Raw genomic sequence first — 10,402 nt, 5'->3', positions numbered from 1 at the left:
ATTACATGTAAAAAACAAAAAACAAAACAAAACAAAAAAACAGAATACATATTCTTTTCTGGTACACATGGAACATTCTCTAGGACTGGCCACATACTAGACCACAAAACTAACCTCAACAAATTTAAGAGTACAGAAATTATTTCAAGCACCTTCTCTGACCATAATGTCATGAAACTAGAAATCAACCACAGGAAAAGAGATGAGAAAAAAATGATTACATGGAGACTAAACAACATGCTACTAACAAAACCAACAAGGGAATCAAAGATCAAATTAAAACATACCTTGAGACAAACAACACTGAAAACACAACCATACAAAATCTATGGTATGCAGCAAAAGCAGTTCTTAGAGGGAAGTTCATAACAATACAGGCTTTCCTCAAAAAAAAAAAAAAAAACAAGAAAAATCTCAAATAAACAACCTAACCTACCACCTAAAAGAATTAGAAAAAGAACAAACAGTACCTAAAATCAACAGAAGGTAGGAGCTAATAAAGATCAGGGAGGAAATAAATACAATAGAGATTTTTTTAAAAAATTGATAAAACCAAGAGCTGGTTTTTTGAAAGGGTAAACAAAATTGACAAACTTCTAGCCAGGCTTACCAAGAAGAAAAGAAAGAGGGCCCAAATAAACAAAATAAGAAATGAAAAAGGAGAAATCTCAACAGATACTGCAGAAATAAAAAACCATAAGAGAATACTATGAACAATTATATGCCAACAAATTTGACAACCTAGAAGAAATGGACAATTTTCTAGAAACATACCACCCACCAAAATTGAATCAAGGAGAAATAGATTATTTGACCAGACTGATCACTAGAAGTGAAACAGAATCTGGAAAAAAAAAAAACACCAAACAACAACAAAAATAAAACCCCAGAAACTCCCTACAAACAAAATCCAAGACTATATGGCTTCACAAGTGAATTCTACCAAACATGAAAAGAAGAACCTATACTGATTCTTCTCAAACTCTTCCAAAAGATTGAAGAGGAGGGAGCACTCCAAAGGACATTCTATGAAGCCACCATCAACCTGATACCAAAACCAGACCAAGATACCACCAAAAAAGAAAATTACAGGCCAATATCTTTGATAAATATAGATGCAAAAATTCTCAACAAAATATTAGCAAACCGAATCCAACAACACATAAAAAAGATCACACATGACGATCAAGTGGGATTCATCCCAAGTTCACAAGGGTGGTTCAACATATGCAAATCAATCAATGTAATACACTGCATTCACAAAAGAAAGGTAAAAAACCACATGATCATCTCAATAGATTTAGCATTTGACAAGATTCAACATCTATTCATGAAAGAAACTCTTACCAAAGTGGGTATAGAGGGAACATATCTCAACATAATAAAAGCCATATATAATAAACCCACAGTCATAATACTTAACAGTGAAAAGCTGAAAGCCTTCCTGCTACAATGTGGAAAAAGACAAGGATGCCCACTCTCATCACTTCTATTCAACATAGTACTAGCCACAGCAACCAGACAAGAAAAAGAAATAAAGTGTATCCAAATTGGAAGGGAAGAGTTAAAACTGTCACTATATGCAGATAACCATAATACTATATAAAGGAAACCCTAAGGACTCCACACAAAATCTACTAGATCTAATAAATGAACTCAGCAAAGTAGCAGGATACAAGATTAACATTCAGAAATCGATTGCATTTCTTTAAGCGTACAATGAAATATCAGAAAGGGAATGTAAAAAAAAAAAAAAATTTTTAAAATTGCACCAAAAAAAAAAAAAAAAGCAAAAAACAATCTAGGAATAAACCTGACCAAGAAGGTGAAACATTAATAAAACTATAAAACATTAATAAAGGAAATATTAGAACTATAAAACATTAATAAGGAAATTAAAGAGGATTCAAAGAAATGGAAAGATATCCCATGTTCTTGGATTGAAAGAATTAATACTGTTAAAATGGCAATACTACCCAAAGCAATCTACAGATTTAATGTGATCCCTATCAAATTACCCATGATATTTTTCAAAGAACTAGAAGAAATAATCCAAAAATTTATAAGGAACCATAAAAGATCCAGAATTGCCAAGGCAATCTGAGGAAAAAAACAAAGCAGGAGGCATGACTCTCCCAAGACCTCAGAAAATACTACAAAGCTACAGTAATCAAAACAGTATGGAACTGGTACAAAAGCAGACATATGGATTAATGGAACAGAACAGAAAGCCCAGAAATAAACCCACACACCTACAGTCAATCTTTGACAATGGAGGCAAGAATATAAAATGGGAATAAGACAGTCTGTTCAGCAAGTGGTGCTGGGAAAGTTGGACAGTTGCATATAAATCAATGAAGTTAGAACACACCCTGACACAATGCACAAAAAATAAAGTAAAAATTGCTTAAACACTTAAACATAAGACATGATACTGTAAAACTTACAAGAGAGCATAGGCAAAACATTTTCTGACATAAGTCTTACCAATGTTTGCTTAGGTCAGTCTCCCAAGGCAGGAGAAATAAAAGCAGAAATAAACAAATGGAACCTAATCAAACTTACAAGCTTTTGTGCAGCAAAGGAAACCATAAACAAAATGAAAAGGCAAAGTACAGACTGGGAGAAAATATTTGCAAATGATGCGACCAACAAGGGCTTAATCTCTAAAACATACAGCAGCACATAAAACTCAACAACAAAAAAACAAAAAAAACCAATAAAAAAATGGGCAGAAGAACTTAATAGACATTTCTCGAAAGAAGACATACAGATGGCCAGCAGGCACATGAAAAGCTGCTCAACATCACTAATTATTAGAGAAATGCAAATCAAAACTACAATGAGGTACCACCTCACATGGGTCCGAATGGCCATCATTAAAAAGTCTACAAATAACAAATGCTGGAGAGGGTGTGGAGAAATGGGAACCTTCCTACACTCTTGGTGGGAATGTAAGTTGATTCAGCCACTATGGAAAACAGTATTGAGGTTTGCCAGAAAACTAAAAGTAGAACTACCATATGATCCAGCAATCCCATTCCTGGCATATACATGGACAAAACTCTAATTCAAAAAGATACATGCACCCCCATGTTCATAGTAGCACTATTCACAATAGCCAAGATATGGAAACAATCTAAATGCCCATTGACAGATGAATGGATAAAGAAGATGTGGTACATATATACAATGGGATATTACTCAGTCACAAAAAAGAATAAAACAATGCCATCTGCAGCAACATAAATAGACCTAGAGATTATCATACTAAGTGAAGTAAGTCAGAAAGAGAAAGACAAATAGCCTATGATATCACTTATATGTGGAATCTAACTAAAACATGGCACAAATGAACCTATCTACAAAACGGAAACAGACTCACAGATATAGGGAACAGACCTGTGGTTGCCAAGGGGGAGGAGAGGAGGGAGAGGGATGTACTGGGAGTTTGGGGTTAGTAGATAGAAATTATTGCATTTAGAATGGATAAACAAGGTCCTACTATACAGCACAGGCAAATATATCCAATCTCCTGGGATAAACCATAATAGAAAAGAATATAAGAAAAGAATGTACCAAGACATATGTGTAAAACTGAGTCACTTTGCTGTATGGCAGAAATTAGCACAACATTGTAAATCAACTATACTTCAATAAAAAAGAAAGAAAGAAAGAAAGAAAGAAAGAAAGAAAGAAAGAAAGAAAGAAAGAAAGAAAGAAAGAAAGAAAGAAATGGGCAGAGGCCCCAAATAGGCATTTTTCAAAGAAGACATACAGATGGCCAACAGGCATAGGAAAAAATGCTCAACATCATTAACCATCAGAGAAATGCAAATCAAAACCACAATGAGATATCACCTCACACCTGTCTGAATGGCCATCATCAAAAGGAGAAGAAATAACAAGTGTTGGCAAGGATGTGAAGAAAAGGGAGCTCTCATGCACTGTTCATGAGACTGTAAACTGGTGCAGCCACTATGGAAAACAATATGGAGTTTACTCAAAAAATTAACAATTGAACTACCATATAGTCCTGAAATTCCACCCCCTGGGTATTTATCTGAAGAAAATGAAAATATATATGGACCCCGATATTCACAGCAGCATTATTTACAATAGCCAAGATATGGAAGCGACCTAAGTGCCCATCAACAGATGAATGGATACAAATAAACACACACACACACACACACACACACACACACACTGGAATATTAGTCAACCATAGAAAAAGAATGAAACCTTGCCATTTGCAACAACATGGATGGACCTGGATGGTATTATGCTAAGTGAAGTTAAGTCAGACAGAGAAAGATAAATACTGTATGTTCTCACTTATATGTGAAACCTATAAAACAAAACAAATGAAAAAATGTAACAAAACAGAAACAGACTCACAGGTAAATAGAACAAAGTAGTGGTTGCCAGAGGGAGAAGGGTGAAGGGAATTAAGAGGTACAAACTAGCAGTTATAAGATAAATAAGTCCCAGGGATGTAATGTACATCATAGGGAATACAGTCAATGTTTTATAATAACTTTGTGTGTAATGTACAAAAATATCGAATCACTATGTTGTATACCTGAAACTAATACTGCAAGTCAACTATACTTTAATAAAAAAATTTTTAATTAACATTAAAAAAACACACTAGAAGGAATGAATAGCAGACTAAGTGATGCAAAAGAACACATAAGTGATCTGGAAGATAGAATAATGGAAATCATCCAAACAGAACAGCAAAAAAAATTCTTTTAATGGAAGAAAGTTAAGAGATCTATGGGATAATATTAAGTTTACAAATATCGGCATTGTAGAGGTCCCAGAAGGAGAAGGGGGGAGGGATCGAAAGTGTATTTGAAAAACAAATATCTGGGTACAGGAAGCACAGAGGGTCCAAAATATTATGTCCCCCAAACAGACCCACATCAAGACATATCATAATTAAAATGGCAAAAGTTAAAGATAAAAAGAGTATTCTAAAGGTGACAAGAGAAAAACAGAGTCGTATACAAGGGAATTCCCATAAGCTATCAGTCCATTTCTCTGTAGAAACATTGCAGGCCAGAAGGGAGTAACATGATATATTCAAAGTGCTAAAAGGGAAAAACCTGAAACGTAGGATACCCTACACAGCAAGATTATCATTTAGAATAGAAGGAGAGATAAAGGACTTCTCAGACAAGCAAAGATTAAAAGAGTTCATCAATACTAAACCTACCCTAAAAGACATATTAAGGGGTCTTCTCTAAGTGAAAAAGAAGAAAGAATCTATAGAAAAGGGAAAATCCCAATAGGAGAGCAAATATATAGTAAGGACTGAGGATCAACCACTTAAATAAGCCAGTATGAAGAGTAAGACAAAAAATTGTAAAACAATTGTAATTACAATAAACAATTAATGGATAAACATGAAGATGTAAAATATAACATCAAAAACACATTATGAGGTGGTGGGGACTAAAAACTGTAGATCTTTAGAATGTGCTTGAACTTGACTACCAGTTTAAAACAAATAGATATAGTTATAGGTCAAAATATATGAACCCCATGGTAACCACAAATCAAAAACCTATAACAGATACACAAAAACTGGAAAGAAAGGAACAGAAGCATACAACTAAAGAAAATCATCAAACCACAAGAGAAGAAACAAAAAGAAGAAAAAATGAACAGAGAAGAACTACAAAAACAACTGGAAAACACGTAATAACATGACAATAAGTACATAACTATCAATAATTACCTTAAATGTCAATGGACTAAAAGCTACAATCAAAAGACATAGGGTGGCTGATTGGATAAAACAAAACAAAATGAAAAACAAACAAACAAACAAAAACACAAGAACTATCTATACACTGCCTACAAGAGATTCACTTCAGAGCTAAAGATACACACTGAAAGTGAGGGTATGGAAAAGATATTCCATGCAAATGGAAATGACAAGAAAGTGGGAATAGCAATACTCATGTCAGACAAAATAGTCATTAAAACAAAAGCTATAACAAAAGACAAAGAAGGGTGTTATATACTGATAAAGAGATCAGTACAAAAGAGGATATTACACTTGTTAACACACGTTCACCCAACACAGGAACACCTAAATATATGATGAAAATACTAGCTTGGAGGGCCTTATGCTGAGTGAAATACGTCAGATAAAGAAAGACAAATGCTGTATGATATCACCTGTATGTGGAATCTAAAAAGTAGAACTAGTGAATATAGCAAAAAAGAAGCAGATTCACACATGTAGAGAACAAACTAGTAGTTACCAGTGTGAAAGTGGGGGTGGCAATATAGGAATGTGGGAGTGGGAGGTACAAATTATTGGGTGTAAGATAGGCTCAAGGATGTACTGTACAAAACAGGGACTACAACAAATATTTTTTGATAACTTTAAATAAAAAGTAACATTTAAAATTTCTATAAGAAAAGTTTTTAATTAAAAAATCATAAAGTTTAAAAATCACATGATCATCTCAACAGACGAAGAAACAGCATTTGACAAAATTCAGCACCCATTTATGATAAAAGCTCCCATTGAAGTGGGTATAGAGGGAACATATCTCAATAGACTAAAGGCCATTTATTACAAACCAACAGCTAACATCATACTGAACAGTGAAAAACTGAAAGTCTTTCCTCTAAAATTAGGAACCAGACAAGAATGCCCAGTCTTGCCATGTCTGTTTAACATAGATCTGTTTACCATAGTATTGGAAGTCCTACCACAACAATCAGACAAGAAAAAGAAATGTCATCCAAAATAGAATGGAAGTAGTAAAACTGTCACTTTTGGCATATGACATGATATTTTATATAGAAAACACTTAAATCTCCACCCCAAAACTATTAGAACTAAGAAATGAATTCAGTAAAGTTGCAGGATACAAGATGAATATACAGAAATCTGTTGCTTTTCTATACACTAATAATGAACTATCAGAAAAAGTAAAAAAAAAGCCCATTTAAAACTGCATCAAAATGAGTAAAATACCTAGAAATAAACTTAACCAAGGAAGTGAAAGACCTCTACTCTGAAAACTATAGAATACTGGCGAAGGAAATTGAAGATGATACAAAGAAATGGAAAGATATCCTGTGCTCTTGGCTTGGAAGAATTAATACTGTTAAAATTTCCATACTATCCAAAGCAACCTACACATTTAATGCAATTCTATTTTAAAAAACAATGGCATTTTTCACAAAACTAGAACAAATCATCCGAAAATTCATATGGAACCACAAAAGATCCCGATTTGCCAAAGCAATCTTGAGAAAAAAGAATAAAACTGGAGAGATCACCCTCCCAGACATCAAAATATACTACAGAGTTACAATCAAATTAGCATGGTACTACCACAAAAAAAGACACATAGATCAATGGAACAGAATAGAGAGCATAAAAATAAACCCACATGCCTAAGATTAATTAATCTATGACAAAGGAGGCAAGAATATACAATGGAGGGAAAACAGTCTCTTCAAAACCTCGTGCTGGGAAAACTGGACAGCTACATGTGAAAAAGTGAGATTAGAACATTTCCCCACACCATACAAAAAAATAAACTCAAGATGAATTAAAGACTTAACCATAAGAACAGAAACCATAATACTCCTAGAAGAGAACATAGGCAGAACACGCTTTGACATAAATTGTAGCAATCTTTTTTTGGATCTGTCTCCTTAGGCAACGGAAACAAAAGAAAAGAAAAAAAAGAAAAAGCAAGTGGGACTTAATTAAACTTAAAAACGTTTGTACAGCAAAGGAAACCATCAACAAAATGAAAAGACAACACCTACAGAATGGGAGAAACTATTTACAAGTGATATGGCTGACAAGGGGTTAATATCTGAAATGTATAAACAGCTCATACAACTCAATATCAAAAAAAAAAAACCGCCAAACAACTCAATCAAAAAATGGGCAGAAGACCTGAATAGATATTTTCCCAAAGAAGACATACAGATGGCTAATAAGCACATGAAAAGATGCTCAATATCACTATTTATTAGAGAAATGCAAAACAACAATGTGATATCACCTCACACTGATCAGAATGGCTATCATCAAAAAGTTTACAAATAGAGATTGGAGACTAGATGGTGAAGTAGAAGGACCTTGAGCTCACTTCCTTTTACAAGCACACCAAAATCACAACTAACTGCTGAACAGTCATTGATTAAAAAAAAAAATGGAACCTACCAAAAAAGATATTCTACATCCAAAGGCATAAAGAAGAAACCACAATGAGACCATGGCGGGGGGCGGGGGGCACACTCATGATATAATCAAATCCATCCCCCCTCCCCAGGTGGGTGACCCACAAACTGGAGAATTATTATTGGGTGAGCCAAAAAGTGTCTTTGGTTTTTTTAAGTAAAAATAAAAGACACATTTTTTATTTTCACCAAGACCTTTATTGAACAATGTATTCACCTTTTTGTTCCACTACCTTCTGCCATTTTTCAGGCAACTTCATAATTCCATCTTCCCAAAACTTTTTATCTTTTTGAGAAAAGAACTGTTCCAGGTGCCTTTTACAGTCTTCCAGGGAATTGAAATTTTTTCCATTAAGAGTATTTTGTGAAGACTGAAATAAATGGAAATCCAAGGATGCAATGTCTGGTGAATACAGTGGATGAATCAGCACTTCCCAGCCAAGCTGGAACAGTTTTTGCCTGGTCATCAAAGAAACATGCGGTCTTGCATTATCCTGATGGAAGATTGTACATTTCCTCTTGACTATTTCTGGACGCTTTTTGTTAAGTACCACTTTCAGTTGGTCTAATTGGGACCAGTACTTGTTGGAATTAATTGTTTGGTTTTCCGGAAGTAGCTCATAATAGAGGACTCCCTTCCAATCCCACCATATACACAACATCAACTTCTTTGGATGAAGACTGGCCTTTGGTGTGGTTGGTCATGTTTCATTTTGCTTGCCGCATGATCTCTTCCATTCCCATTGTCGTACAGTATCCACTTTTCATAGCCCTTCACAATTTGGTTTAAAAACGGAGCATTTCATTACGTTTCAGTAGAGAACTGCATGCGGAAATATGGTCAAGAAGGTTTTTTTTGCTTAACTTATGTGGAACCCAAACATAAAAGCGATTCATATAACCACACTGGTGTAAATGATTTTCAATACTTGATTTGGATATTTTGATTATATTGGCTATCTCCCACGAGGTATAATGTTGATCGTTCTCAATTATTGTTTTGATTTGATCACTATCAACTTCAATTGGTCTACCAGATCATGGAGCAACATCCAGCAAGAAATCCCCGGCACGAAACTTCGCAAACCACTTTGGACAAGTTCGATCTTCTCCATACACTGCACATATCTTTTTGTGTGTTTCAGTTACGTTTTACCCTTCTTAAAATAATAAAGCATAGTATGCCAAAAATGTTGCTTTTTTTCTTCTATATTCAATATTAAAATGGCTACACAAAAATTCACCAATTTTGATAAGTCTTTTTTTAAATGCATGCTGGTATGACAGCTGTCACATACAATCTAAAAAAATTGTTTCAAATGAAGTTAAAGACAACTAAGTGCTACTAAATCCATCTTATGGAAAAGACTGAATGAACCTTTTGGCCTACACGATACATCCCAGAAGTTCTTCTACAGAGGTGAGAGTTCTGAGCCTTACATCAGGCTCCATAGTCTGGGGGTCTGGCATTGGGAGGAGGTACTCCCAGAGCATTTGGCTTTGAAGGCCAGTGGGGCTTGATTGCAGGGACTCCACAGGACTCGAGGAAACAGAGACTCCACTCTTGGAGGGTGCACACAAGGTCTCACACACACTGAGACCTAGAGCAAAAGCAGTGACTTTATAGGAGCTGGGCCAGACCTACATGCTGGTCTTGGACGGTCTCTTGGGAAGGAGTGGGGCAGCTGTGACTCATCCTGGGGACATGGACACTGGTGGCGGAGGTACAGGGGAATGTTCATCTGCATGGACTCTCACTGGGGGCTGATATCTTGCTTGGGTCATTAGCACCAAGACTTGGCCCCACCCAACAGCCTGTAGGCTCCAGTGTTGAGAGGCCAAACAACCATCAGTGTGGGAACATAGTACAACCCATCAGCACACAAGCTGCCTAAAGACTTCTTGAACCCACGGCTGCCTCTAGACATGCCTCTTGACCCGGCCCTGCCCACCAGAGGGTCAAGACCCAGTTCCACACAATAGTGGGCAAACACAGGCCCCTCCCACCAGGAAGCTTGCATATGGCTCTAGAACAGCCTTACCCACTAGGGCGGCAGAAACAGAAGCAAGAAAACTATGATCAAGCAGCCTGCAGAACTGAGTCTGCAAACACAAGTCAGAACCTACCCTGGGACCAGCTGGTCCCTGGCCCTTGAGTGATGAGAGGGGA

The sequence above is a fragment of the Balaenoptera acutorostrata genome, chromosome 11 (assembly GCF_949987535.1).
Source record: "Balaenoptera acutorostrata chromosome 11, mBalAcu1.1, whole genome shotgun sequence".
NCBI lineage: Eukaryota > Metazoa > Chordata > Mammalia > Artiodactyla > Balaenopteridae > Balaenoptera > Balaenoptera acutorostrata.
Note: the sequence above shows the minus strand (reverse complement) of the source record.